The sequence below is a fragment of the Macadamia integrifolia genome, chromosome 11 (assembly GCF_013358625.1).
Source record: "Macadamia integrifolia cultivar HAES 741 chromosome 11, SCU_Mint_v3, whole genome shotgun sequence".
Taxonomy (NCBI): domain Eukaryota; kingdom Viridiplantae; phylum Streptophyta; class Magnoliopsida; order Proteales; family Proteaceae; genus Macadamia; species Macadamia integrifolia.
In genome coordinates, this window is record NC_056567.1 from 32,585,893 (window position 1) to 32,599,017 (window position 13,125).

Sequence of the window (13,125 nt, forward strand, 5' to 3'; positions counted from 1 at the left end):
ATGATAGAAAGAGTCAATAATTCATCTACCAGAGGTTTGTAGACAAAGTATATAATTATTTATAGACATATGTTTTGAATCATGGAAGGATATAAATAACCTTGTGTCACACCCCACCTTCACTTACCTGAAGGTTGGTGACCTGGACACACCGTTATTCTACAATCCATCCAGGATCTCCGATGCAGTATTTTAAGATCACAAAGTTAAGAAATAATCTAAAATTAAGAAAAATATATTTAATAATTAGTAAGATAAGCACAGGTGGTGAACTTCTATTGATATGTAACATATTACACAAAAAGAATGTTTACTCCTGTCATAACATAAGTAAAATGTTACCTATAGGGTTACATCCAATATGTATACAATAGGATCAAAAGAGGAAAATGAATACCATCATCTTTAGGGTGCCCTGTAGGCGTAGTCATCACACACACAACCTTTCTCGTGTGCAACCAGCTTTTTAACCCATAGATCATCTCCATATAGAGTTGGCTCCTCAATAGTAGCCTCTGGAGGGTTACCTGGATCACCATCTAAAAACATTGCAACAAATGGGGTGAGCTTCCACAAAGCCCAGTGAGGGATGGACATGCAAGCACGTATAGGCATATATAAGTGCAACAACAATACTGCTCAACAACATTAGATAAATGGGGTGGATATGCAAGCAAGCACAACCATATATGAATGCAAAAACAATAACAATGTTCAACAACATTAGATGAATGCAATGCTATGATTCGGACTATCATCACACAAGTCTAGTCACAGATTCTAAGTCCATATAGGGTTTTAGTGCTACTGCAACGTAGTCCCGGTCATAAAGGTCCCATTATCAGTCTTTCGACGATACAAGCTAGTTGCGAGGCAGGATTATACTAGTCCCTACGTTTATACTTCAGTACCTGGTAAGCCCTTATTAATAATCCCAAATAAATCACAATGTTCAGTATTGCCCACAACCTAGGCCACGAAGGATTTGTCACAACACCGGAAACCCCCACCTCAATATCAACTCCAACACCAATATACACATTCAAATTCTCAAATAGTAATAGGTTCATAATGCATAATTTATAATCACACGCATAGATAACATGTTATCAACACTCCTTAAAATAATTCACAACACCCACTCACCTTGTGTTCCTATATGTTGCGTATTGCCAATGTTCTCATGTCGCGATGCTTCACTGCTTGACGGCTCTATTCATATAAAACATTTGGGTTTTAGGTCAAGGATCAAGCATGGGGAAGGTCTCCCTATGGGTCAAATGACCATTCAAAAAGGTCAAAACAGGGTTTTAGGTGGTTCACTGGTGGATTCTCACCAACTAGTGGCGACCCACCGGTGAGTTCATCAGCTGATGAAATTGAAAGGTGTAAGAAGGGGTCAAAAAATGTCTACAAAGTTTCACTGGTGGATGTTCACCGGCTGGATTTCACCCACTGGTGACCATCAGCTGGTGAAGCAAAAACTGGGGTTTCTCTACCCAGATTTGTCCACAGGCCACGTGGGTCCTTTTGAGTGACTCTATGTGTGTGTGTGTCTTTTTCCAATTGGAGTGATGATCTTACTTCTACTTCCCATTTTACCTACTTTAGATTAGTTTACAAGTTAGGGTTTTGAGTTCTAGGGTTAGTTTTGAGGTGGGTAGTACCTACATACATTACTTAGTTTAGGAATAGTGTAAATAGCAACTTAGATTGCATAGATTCTTAGGGTTTTCTCATTTCCCCCAAGTTTGAGGTCTAGGTTACCCAAAACTTGGGGATATCTGTTGGAGCTTCATGCAATGGCCTCCAATTTCACCTATGACTACCCCAATCCCCTATTCTAGGTGTACACCATCTTTTCCCCAACATACTCTCCACACAATGGTGAGTACATGAACTAGTTAATTTGGCTCTCCTACACAAAACCCCCAAGTTAATTTGTAAATCATGTAGGTGAACAATGGGGATTTCGGTTAGGGTTGCCCAATTAGCCTAGGTTAAGAAATAGGGTAAGAGAGAGAGAGAGTAAGCATTCATGAGAGGTAGAGAGAGAGTGAAGTGCACCTTCAATGAGCTATGTGAGTGGAGGTGATCTCCCTTGGTCCCTTCCTCTTCCTTCTCCCTTGCTTCTTCTTCTTCTCCTTTCTCCCTTATCTTGCTTTTAATTTGGTAGAAATGAAATGAATGAGTAAGTAGCTCTATTTATAGTAATGCTTTTTTTTATTTTTTGGGTAGTACTACAACCTTGACTTTTCATTCTCGTTGGTAAGTCGTCAACTTATTTACCGACAGAATATCAGACATATTTCCTGTAATATAAGTTGTATGACACTACCCTTTCAGGTAGATGATGTCTAATTAGGTACTTTTTTGGTTGCAGAGTAGACAAGTTGCAGAGTAGTATTTGTCTGATTGGGGTAAAGTGGGACAATTTGTCTGATTGGGATACAATGGATTAGTATAAATGATTTCGGAAACAATATTGTTATCTATTATATGATATTGTAGATTTTTACCTGCATCAGGTCAGCTGTCTATGCCTATAGATCAATATCGTATGTAATAGAAGCATTGTTTCATTTCCAATGATAGCCATTGCCTGTTTTGATTGCAATATTCAAGTTGAGCATACAAGAATTTGGTTTCCCTGCTTGCCTGTACTTGTTTAACACTTTTCCCAGGATCTTAGGCTCTCCAATATAAGCCTTCTCAATATCCTCCTTTGTGTCCAACAACATGAAGCTTCTTAACATCATGTAAATATTATCTTGTTTATAGTTTATCCAACTTCTTAATGTTAACCATTCATTTATTTGAAGTCTTTTAGCGATGCCTTTCCATCTTTGCCATTGGATACAGATGTAATGTGGTTGAGAAATCCTTTCAAGAGGTTGAGCTTAGATGAAGGTTTGGATTTCCAACTCAGTAAAGTGATAGCAGAGATTTTACTATGGTGATGACTGTCCTATTTGTATGACACTGTCTCCTGTGGGTAATCTATGAAGGTTCCTTTTCAGATGAACAGAATACATATATCATTTCAGCCTTCCACATATAATATAGGTAGAATACAGGGTTTGGTGTTTAGTTTTGCATTTTGAACCCAAAAAATAAAAATAGATTTTAGTCCAACCCAGATAAAAATATGGGTCAGTTAGGTGTTGACAGGCTCCCATCTATGGTCAACCAAACCCATCAACAGCACAGCAGAATACGGTATCCCTCAAACCTAAGGTCCTTTGCTTGTGCCATTCAATCATAAGGCAGGAAAAAAATTTGATCAGTTATTAAATTCTTCAACTCAATCATCAAATCTGAACCAGAACTAAATTAGATAAATACAAAATCCAGCTCTATATTTGGGGTTGTAAAAAAGACCTGGTTCCATATTCACCTTCAGCAACAAAGCACTAACCCACTTGCATCGTTCAATATATAATGGGGTGAAACCTTCATCAAGGGTGAAGAAGAAATTTATCTGCTAATCATTGATGGGTCATGCCTAGAACCATTATAATTTTCCAGAAAACAGTAGAAAAGTTAATTTACTCCTCTCCAATACAAGTTGAAAATAATTGTGTTCATGCACAGGGATTATACAAGACTCAATTTATTTATTTATTTATTATTATTTATTATTATTTATTTTATATATATATAAATATTTTTTTTTTTTTGAGTTGGAATCCTAATGGGATTTGTTTCCCTTTGGAAAGCAATTGTATTTAATTGAAATCTGATTTGGTTTCCTGCTTTGAAAACCCGTGAGAGATAAGATTTATAAGGAGTTGAGGTTCTATGCAAGTTTTTTTTATTGTGTCTATTATATCCCTCTTTATTTATATTTTTTTAAATCTTTATCTTAATCTTAAGAAGTTTGATTTTATAGAGAAAAAAATGTGCAGATTTGAATTCTGGAGATTGATTTTGAAAATAGATTTTTCCTTGTGGCATAAATGTCAATATTTTATTCAAGCCATTCTTTTGGGAGTTTGAATCCTGCAAGGTTTAGTTTTTCCTTTTAGAAATTTGGTTTCCAAATATGTGAATTTTAAGTGATAAAATGAAAGCTGAGGGTAGTAAACCTCAGGAAGTAGCTGAGTTGGCAAGGGATCTTCATCTCAGAGAGCGTGTGGTTCTAAGTTTGACTCCTCTTACCTCATTGGGACCACTAACACAGGGGTATATATTTAGCACTCTTCATTATTTGGCCCATGTGACTCCTATGGAGCATGACACATAGGTGTATCCAAAAAACGTAGGGGAGAGCTTTGGACTCTTCTCATTGCCACCTAATGTTGCCTATAGGGTTGCATATTTCTTCATGCGTTTTTGAGCTGCATAGAGAGTTCTTTTTTTTAATGATTTGGAGTATTTGATCTTGGCTCTTTAATTGATCTTCTACAGCCTGCATACAGGTTGTTCCAGTTATGTATGATAAGAGGAGGGGTGGTGGAACTCCATAAAATATCTCATAAGGTGTGAAATTGGTTGGTGAATGAATGTTTGTGTTGTACCACCATGCAGCCAATGCTAAGCATTTTGACCACTCCTTGGGCTTGGCTCCTGTGAAAATGGAGGTACCTTTCAGGCACTTATTCACAATTTCAGATTGTGCATCTGTTTAGGCACAATTTCAGATTGTTCATCCGTTTGGGGATGATAAGCCAAACAACAAATTAGTTGGGTTCCCTATAATTTGAAGAATGCTTGCCAAAATGCACTATTAAAAGTGAGGTCACAATCACTTAATATTGAAATTGGCATGCTATGTAATTTTATTTTTTTTATTTTTTTTATTTTGTGAATGAAAGACTATTTATTAAGATGCAAAAAAATGCGTGAAATTACAGTTACATGAATCCTGAATCCACATAGTGGATAATGGCCAATTTACTCTAAACGCTTGAGATAGGGTCTTCTAGGCCAGAGAATTGGCCATAGTATCGCTCTCTAAAAATGTTGCTAAATGAACATTGTAGGAAAAAGGTACACACATGCTTTGTTGGTCAGTTTTGATTTTGATTTTGAAAGGATGACCCAACAAATAGGGCAGTCTCCACTTTTTTACTGCTAGGACAAGAGAAAGTAACTCCTTTTCATTGGTGGAGAGATAAAGGGCCTTGCCTTTAAGAGCTTGACTATGGGAAGCCAATGGTCGTCCCAGTTGCATCAAGACAGCTCCAATGCCACTCTAGACGCATCACTCTATAGTGAAATGCTTTGAGAAGTTGGGTAACGCTAAGACCCGTGGTTTCACCATGGCAGCTTTGAGTTTTTCAAATGCCTCTTTACCTTAGGTTTGGAGTGGCAGCAGAGATGGACATGCACTTCAAAAGCTGGTGTACATAATATAGAGTGCATCTCACATGTTTGTTAAAATGACTAAAAGAACTTTTGTACCAAACTTATTTTTCATTTTACAATTTAATATATAAATAATAGCCAATGACTATTATTTGTGGCCCATAATTTATTGTTGTAAATGATTTTTCAACAATAGATTATAAATACAAATACAAATTATACCAAAGAGAGCTTTAGTCAGTCCAATGGAAATAATTTTTCTTTAACATAGTTGTCAACGGTGCTGCAGTCTTCCCATAATCCCGTATGAACTTCCAGTAATATTTGGTGAACCCCAAAAACCCTCTCAAAGATTTCAGATAATTGGCTAATTGATCAATTGTACCAAAAACCCTCTCAAAGATTGCAAATTTTGGGGAATAGGCTAATTGATCATGGATTGTATCTTAGGAGGGTCGGCTGCCACTCCACCTCTTGATATAATATGGCCAAGATACTCGATCTCATGATAACCAAATTTGCATTTTGATCCTTTAAGAAACAATTGGTGGCTCGTAGAACTTCAAGCACCACTAGTGGGGTGTTCTAAATGATCATGTAATTTTTGCTGTAAATGAGAATATCATCAAAGAACACAATAACAAACTTATGGAGGTATGATCTAAAAGTATAATTCATTAATCCTTGAAAGGTGAACTATCGATTTGTAAGGCCGAAAAAGGCATTACAAGGAATTCATAATGACTGTCGTGAGTGCGAAATGCAATCTTATGAACATCTTTTGAGTGAACCCGTATTTGATGGTAACAAAACCTAAGGTTTTGAGAAGATGGTAGCATCAAATAACTCATTAAGTAGTTCATCTACAACCGCAATAGGAAAATTGTCCTTTGTGGTTACTTGTGTTGGCTGAAAATTACAGCTGCAAGAACAGAGTAAAGAAAAATATAGGACAAGAAGGGGCATGTTGAATATGTTTTCCTGCTTCCTTATTGCTATTTCATCTCATTTCTTATTCAAGAAGTTTGGATATTTATACATGCATTGACTTATCATCTCAACCATACATGAGTCCTAACATTTTACCGTATGACTTGAGTTTCACTAACTTAAGACAAAAAGTAAACACGAGAGTTGTACAGGTGTACTACACATTAGCCTTTTACATTCTCCCCCTTTATGTGTTGCCGAGTTCACATCCTCTATAGCAAGCAGTGAGGTATAGTGAGCATCGGATGGCTAAAAACATCTGGGCTCACGTCCCAATCCTGACCACCCGATGCTCACTACATCAGTGCAATGGTTGCAGATGATTTTCACACTATATTGTCACATAACTCCTAGAGCTTCTATGAATTGTTGGAACTTCACCGTTCACCCTTGGCAATGCCTTTATAAATATGTCAGCCACTTGCTCTTCTGACCGGTAGAATTTGAACTCCACTTCTCCTTCTTCTATTGCTTCTCGGATGAAGTGATGCTTTATTGCAATGTGCCTTGTGCGACTATGATAAACCGGATTCTTTGCGATAGCATTTGTTGATTTTTTGTCACAATGAATTATGGTGCTTCCCTCTTGCTTCACTCCAATGTCCTTCATGATTCTTCTCCACCAAATGGCTTGTGAAATTGCCAATGAGGCTGAGATGTATTCAGCTTCAACTGACGATTGAGCAACTGATAGTTGTTTCATGGAAGCCAATGAAAACACACCTGAACCAAATGAAAATGCATATCTAGAAGTACTTTTCATGTCATCAATACAGCCACCCCATCACTATCACAATATCCAACTAAGTTCAACTTTGAATTTTTGTTGAATTTAATTCCATAGGCAAGAGTGCCTTGAATGTACCTTGACACCCTTTTTATTTGCAGCTTCTAGGTGTACGTGGATGGGGTTATGCAAGAATCTTGAAAGCATACTTGCAGCAAACATGATATTAGGCCTTGTGGTTGTAAGACAAAAGCCCCTCAAAATATAAAATCAATTTTGAAAACCCCTACCGACAACAAGAGCTTTTGCCAATTCCAGATTTGGGGTTTTCGAACTGGTTTCACAGAAAGGACCATAACTTCTTCATACGACTTTGGATTGATTCGAAAGGAAATTGGTATGGATCATGACTCAAATATCTACAATTTTTCAGAAAACCCAATCATTATACTCCACCATGGAAAAAAATCAAATTGCCCCTGAACCTTGTGGATGTCGTAACATTTCTATACGGCATTGAAACGGGACGAAACCAGGTGCGTTGGAAAGAATAAATTACTCTCATACTGTCCACGGAGTATCCGTCTTCCAAAAAATTTATTTTTAATGCTGAAAATACCCCCGAGTATAAATAGGCCAATTTTTTTTACGAATACCATAACTTCTTCATGCAGAATCGAAACGGGATGAAACAAGGTGCGTTGGAAAGAATAAATTGCGCTCCTATTGTCACATAGAGGATCCATCTTCTAAAAAAATTATTTTTAATGCCAAAAATGCCCCCGAGTACAAATAGGTTAAAATTGCCAGTTTCGGCCTAGAATTCTGCACCACCTATCATGGAAGACCCAACTCATTCCAAACACTTCATATAAGGCCTAACGATGAGGACATATTCTGGACGAATGCCTTGGCTGATCACAATGAAAACATCGAGGATTGAGCCCAACCGATTGAAATGCACCACTGGAGCGAGAAGATTGGGAAGTCTGGCTTGCCTTTGGCCTTTTGAACTAAATCGGTGTTGGACTAAGATAAGGCCCCCTAGAAGCCTTATATGTTCCCTTGAACTCTTGTGACCCCATTGGCCTTTTTCCCATACCCTATTGTGCGATGAAGTTAAGTTAAGGGTGTCAATCCGTTCGGTTCCTATTATTTGGTTCGGTTTTGGTTCGGTTCCGATGGATGAAAAGGTGGACCAGAACCGAATTGAGAATCGACTCAGTTCCATATTTAGATACTCAAGCCAATTCAATTTGGCTCGGTTTGGTTTCAGTTCCAATTCAGTTCTGATATGTAGTTTTAATTCGGTTTTGTACCTCGGTTTTAATTCAGTTATGAAAATGATTCCACTTTTGGACCATGACCCTGACGGACCAAAGGCCATAATGGGCTCAAGTTATAGGCCTTATGGCCATTGCTAACTCCAAAATTGTCTTAGCATGTAAATATGTGATGATAAATTGCAACAAACACTTACCACCTAAAAAATCTCTCTTAACGATACTAGGATTTTTTTCATTTTTTGGTTTCGGTTAGAACTGAAGGTTCTAACACCCTAAACAGAAACCGAGCCAAACCGAGATCCATACTCCCATAATCAAACCGAACTTAAATCGAATTAATTTGGTTTGGTTCAATCCGGTTAATTTGGCTCGATTCGAATTCGGTATTTGGTTTCGGTTTGAAATTGACACCCTTAGGTAAAGTTATCTCAATGCCGATCCTCAATAAACTTAGCCACTTGCATGACTTCATCATAAGTCTGCAACTTAAGTCCCATTATTGTCGAACCGATGCTGGGCCTAAGCCCCTTCTCAAACTTTCTGGCCTTGGCCCTGTCATTTCTAATGTGCTTGGGAGAGAAATAGTAAAGCTCCTCATACCGCTATTGGTACTCAAGCACTGATCTGGATCCTTGTACCAATGCCGAGAATTCGGTCTCTCTTCTATCTCTGAAACTTTCTGGGAAATAGTTTCCGAAGATTGCCTCCTTAAAGTCTCCCAAGTGGGATCAGGGTTCGTAGCAATCTGAATTGGCCTGGGTGGACCTTCACCGAGCGTCCGCTTCATTTTGAAGATGATATCCCGCACACATTAATACATCAAGAGGGCATATGAGAAAGAAAAAAAATAGAGGATACTGCGTTGGGAGCTTGATAGAGAAACATGAAAATTAATATAGTTACATTAGAGACAGAAAAACTAATATCAGTATACAATGAAATTTGTTAGTCTTAACATATGGTAGTAGGAGAAAGATATCAAATACAAAACAAAGTGCTTTTCCAGAGTTCAATCCTTTCATCACATTAACCAATTAGCGGGGTTTCACTCTACACTAATGACATTGTATTGATGTAAACACGAATGCAATGATCAATAAATCAGACATATCAAAGTTAGTGAAATCTTACAGTATAGGATGACAAAAGAGGCATGCGAAATAGTTACACCCCGCCCATAGGATTATTAGCCATAGGATGTGCATGTTGCTGAGCTTTGGTGAACCAGGTTTAAAGGAGGGCATGTCTAGCTGCACTACGGCATTTGGATTGTTTGTGATGAAGGAGGCGGACCAGGCCTTGGTGGCAACTGCCGAATTGGTTGAGAGAGAGAGAGAGAGAGAGAGAGAGATAACAATGAGAATGAGGAACAGAGTCGGAGGGAGAGAACCTACAAATGAGAAATCAACTTTCTTTAAATCTCTTTTTAAAGATATTTAAATTATGGAGGACGCAAACCTCTGTTTGAGGGTGATAAGAGAGAGAGAGAGAGAGAGAGAGAGAGAGAGAGAGAGAGATTAAACACCTTCTTAAAGAGATATGTGGGATCCAAGTTCAGGAAACCCAAACACAGTTCTGCTCTTACAAGTTATCAAGCATTTGCATGAGGCATACCCTTATCGACCTTCTATGAGAGAAACTGTTACCTCATTCAAAGAGCAACATGTTGGTCCACAAGAAGATGGTTCTATGCTGGAAAGACTTCTCCTAATGAAGCTGACCAGCAAGTCGTTTAGGACTCGGAAGAGTTGCAAGTTCACTAGCTAGCGTCACAAGAACGTACTGATGCCATGGTGGGTAGATCTATGGCATCTTCCTGTACGCATAAGAGGCCAACATTGATGCATTTCAACGCCTCAGAAGGATTGCTTGTTTCTCTTAATGATGGATCCATTAAGATCAATCCATTGCCTTCTTTCCACGGTCTCCAAGCCTGGACAACTTTGAATCTATGGTTTTTGTCTTTTGGTAGAAGAATCCTTTGTTACTAATGAAGACAATATGAAGCATTAAATTTTGGAAGGCTGAGAATTTATTTATTTTATATTTATTTATCACTTTATAACCTTCAAATTTGGGATCGTTCAAAATCTGGATTGTTGACACCACCGCCTCTTTTCTAATCCACTCTCTATGAAAGGGAAAAATATTGTGGAATTTACTATCACTCTCCTACACTTAGTCTATATTTACTAAACTCTCCTACTTTTTGAATGTTACATCTCTTTCAACCCTGCTCTTTTTAAATACCCAAATTAACCTTCCTTTTCACCGATAATTTATTATACTTTTTTTTTTCAAATTTATCAGTTCAAAACATGATTTGAACCAAACCACTTACAAGTTTTGTCTCATCCAATCATCAAGGATATTGCAAACTCAAAAAGGAATAATTTTGTATATGATCAATTTCTACATCGGTATCATATGTTTCAATCAGGTATTTGCATTGCTGATCCAATACTTTTATCAATTCTATATCTATATCGGTATCATATATTCCAATCAGGTACCACACATTTTTTATTTTTTTTAATCCCCAAAACCATGTATTGCAACCCTAACGGGGAATGTAACTTTGAGATTACTGATCCGAATTAGTATCGACCGAGACCGATACCAATCTAATATAGATAAAAAAAAAAATAGATTGCTAAATTTGTAATGATGGATGAGACAAAAAATAATAATAATAAATAATATCTTTAAGGACACATTAGCTATGTCATTATCCTTGATGATGGATGAGACAACTTGTAAGTGATTTGGTTCAAACCATGTTTTGAACTAGTCAAATTGAAAAAAGTGTAATAGGTTATAGGTGAAAAGGAGGGTTAATATGGGTATACAAAAAGAGCAGGAGAGAAAGAGATGTAAAATTCAAAAAGCAGAGGAGTATCAGAAAAAAAAATAAAAGGTAGGGGAGTTTTAGTAAATATAGACTAAGTGTAGGGGAGTGATAGTAAATTCTCCAAAAATATATTTCACCAAACCAAGTGAACTTGCCTCCATGACCTCCTTTCTCTCGCAATCATTCATTCTAATCGCTGATCTTTGATCATTCCGACCTCCTTTCTCTTCACCTTGAAGAACTTTCACCCTATGTGTAATATCCCGCTTCTTAAGCCCGGTCTGATTTCGCTGTTGAACCGGGGTAACCATGCAGGAACCGAGCCAGAGGATGTTAGAGCGGGTTCCTTATGGGCTATGATGGCACGGGTGACCTTAAACATCGGCTGGCCCGACAAGTCCGAGCCAATGCCAGAAGAGACGGGAGTGCCCAAACCGTGTACGTGCACCTACCATAAGGCTATGTACGGATAAAACAGGTATTATATCTGTATTTTATGATATATACGTATGCTACAATGTATGCCTGGGGTGGGGGTTTGAGCCGAGGTCCGAGCCCGGTCAAAATCCCAAGTTTTGACTCTCAGGTGGGTATGTCAGGTGGGTACACCCACCCACCTGAGTGACCATCCATCACTATTCACTTAATTAGGAATAGTATATAAGGCTTTATGATTTCTTTTCTTTCCATTTATTACCCTCGTACGTTTGGTGAGAAAAGTAAAGAGGAGAGAGAAAAGAAAGGGAAGAAGAAAGGAAGAGAAGGAAGAGGAAGAAAAGGAGGATTTCAGCAGCGCCAAAGCTCGGTCTTCCCATTCCGCTGCCGGGAGAGTGATCTTCAACTCTAGATCTACAGTTGGAGGTAAGAAAAGTTGGGTTTTGTTAACCATACCCACGCTTTAAACCCTTGATTCGAGTATGGTTTCTTAAGATCTTGTAGACACCCTTTGAAATGATGAATCTAAGGTTTAATAGATGATTTATGTGTTGATCTTGAAGGATTTGAAGAGATATTGACAATATAGAAGGAGCATTGTGAGTTGGAAGTGATTTGGAGGGTTTGAAGTCATTCTTGGGCAAAGAAGGTAAGATAGTTCCCCTCACTTGAATCTAACTTAGATCTAAGCTAGAACCATCCTATAGGACTTTAAAGGTGTGAAGAATGGGTTGAGAAAAGCCCTATTTGGGTCCCCAAGGAATGGAGGAAGTTGAGAAGAAACTGGGGTTTTTCTGCCAAAACCGACGGGTACAACCGGCGGGTCCCTACCCGCCTGAGAGCACCCACCTGAGAGGGCAGGGGGTCCCTGGCCAAACCGGCGGGTAGGACCGGCGGGTCCTACCGGTGGGTAGACAGCCCACCTGTCTGACCCACCTGAGTGGCCCCGAGGGTGATCCATAGGTCCGATCGAGCCCAAATCGGACGTGTGACCCTCTTTCGACGTTCTAAACACGATTTTGACATCGGATTTCATTAATTTTGATTCTAAAATGGTGAAGTACTAACCCCGCTCAATTTTGTTAGGTTCACCAAAGCCTACCCGATTCGCTCCGGATCTCACCCGTACCGAGCGGGAATCCTTGTACGCTACAAGTAAGTGGAGAGAGGACGTTTGGCCTTGTTTCAAGGCATTTGTTTGGCATTCATATAACCATATCTAATCTAGTCATGTCATCATGAATATGCTATATAGAATAGTCATTTTACACATTGATGTGCATTTATGCTATGTTTACTTTTCAAATGCAAATTGAATGAGATGTTATATGTTGAATGTGGACATCATGATGCATAATGCATTGGTAGACTAGATGCCGTGGTCGGCTTGGAAACGAATGCATGGGTGGCCCGTGGTATGGGACACGGAGGCACTATGCAGTCGTACTACATATAGGAGCATGCGGTATTAGGATTTTCACCATCCCGTGCTACGACCCTTCCCAACAGGGGTTCAGGTGTTGGGT

At 38.6% G+C, this 13,125-nt stretch overlaps 1 long non-coding RNA gene across 9 annotated transcripts in view; it reads left to right on the forward strand.

Annotated features, from left to right (window-relative positions):
* LOC122093624 overlaps nt 1–4,903 on the forward strand; it is a 27,097-nt gene extending 22,194 nt beyond the window's left edge. For 3 of the 9 annotated variants that reach the window (XR_006144514.1, XR_006144510.1, XR_006144508.1), the window contains 2 exons: nt 2,384–2,759; nt 2,863–3,021. This is a non-coding gene — a long non-coding RNA (uncharacterized LOC122093624). Of the gene's footprint in view, nt 1–2,383; nt 3,067–4,421 lie in introns of those variants that run through there. The other 6 variants (XR_006144511.1, XR_006144512.1, XR_006144509.1 and 3 more) reach the window with 5 other exon arrangements.
* The last annotated feature ends 8,222 nt before the right edge of the window (nt 4,904–13,125 follow it).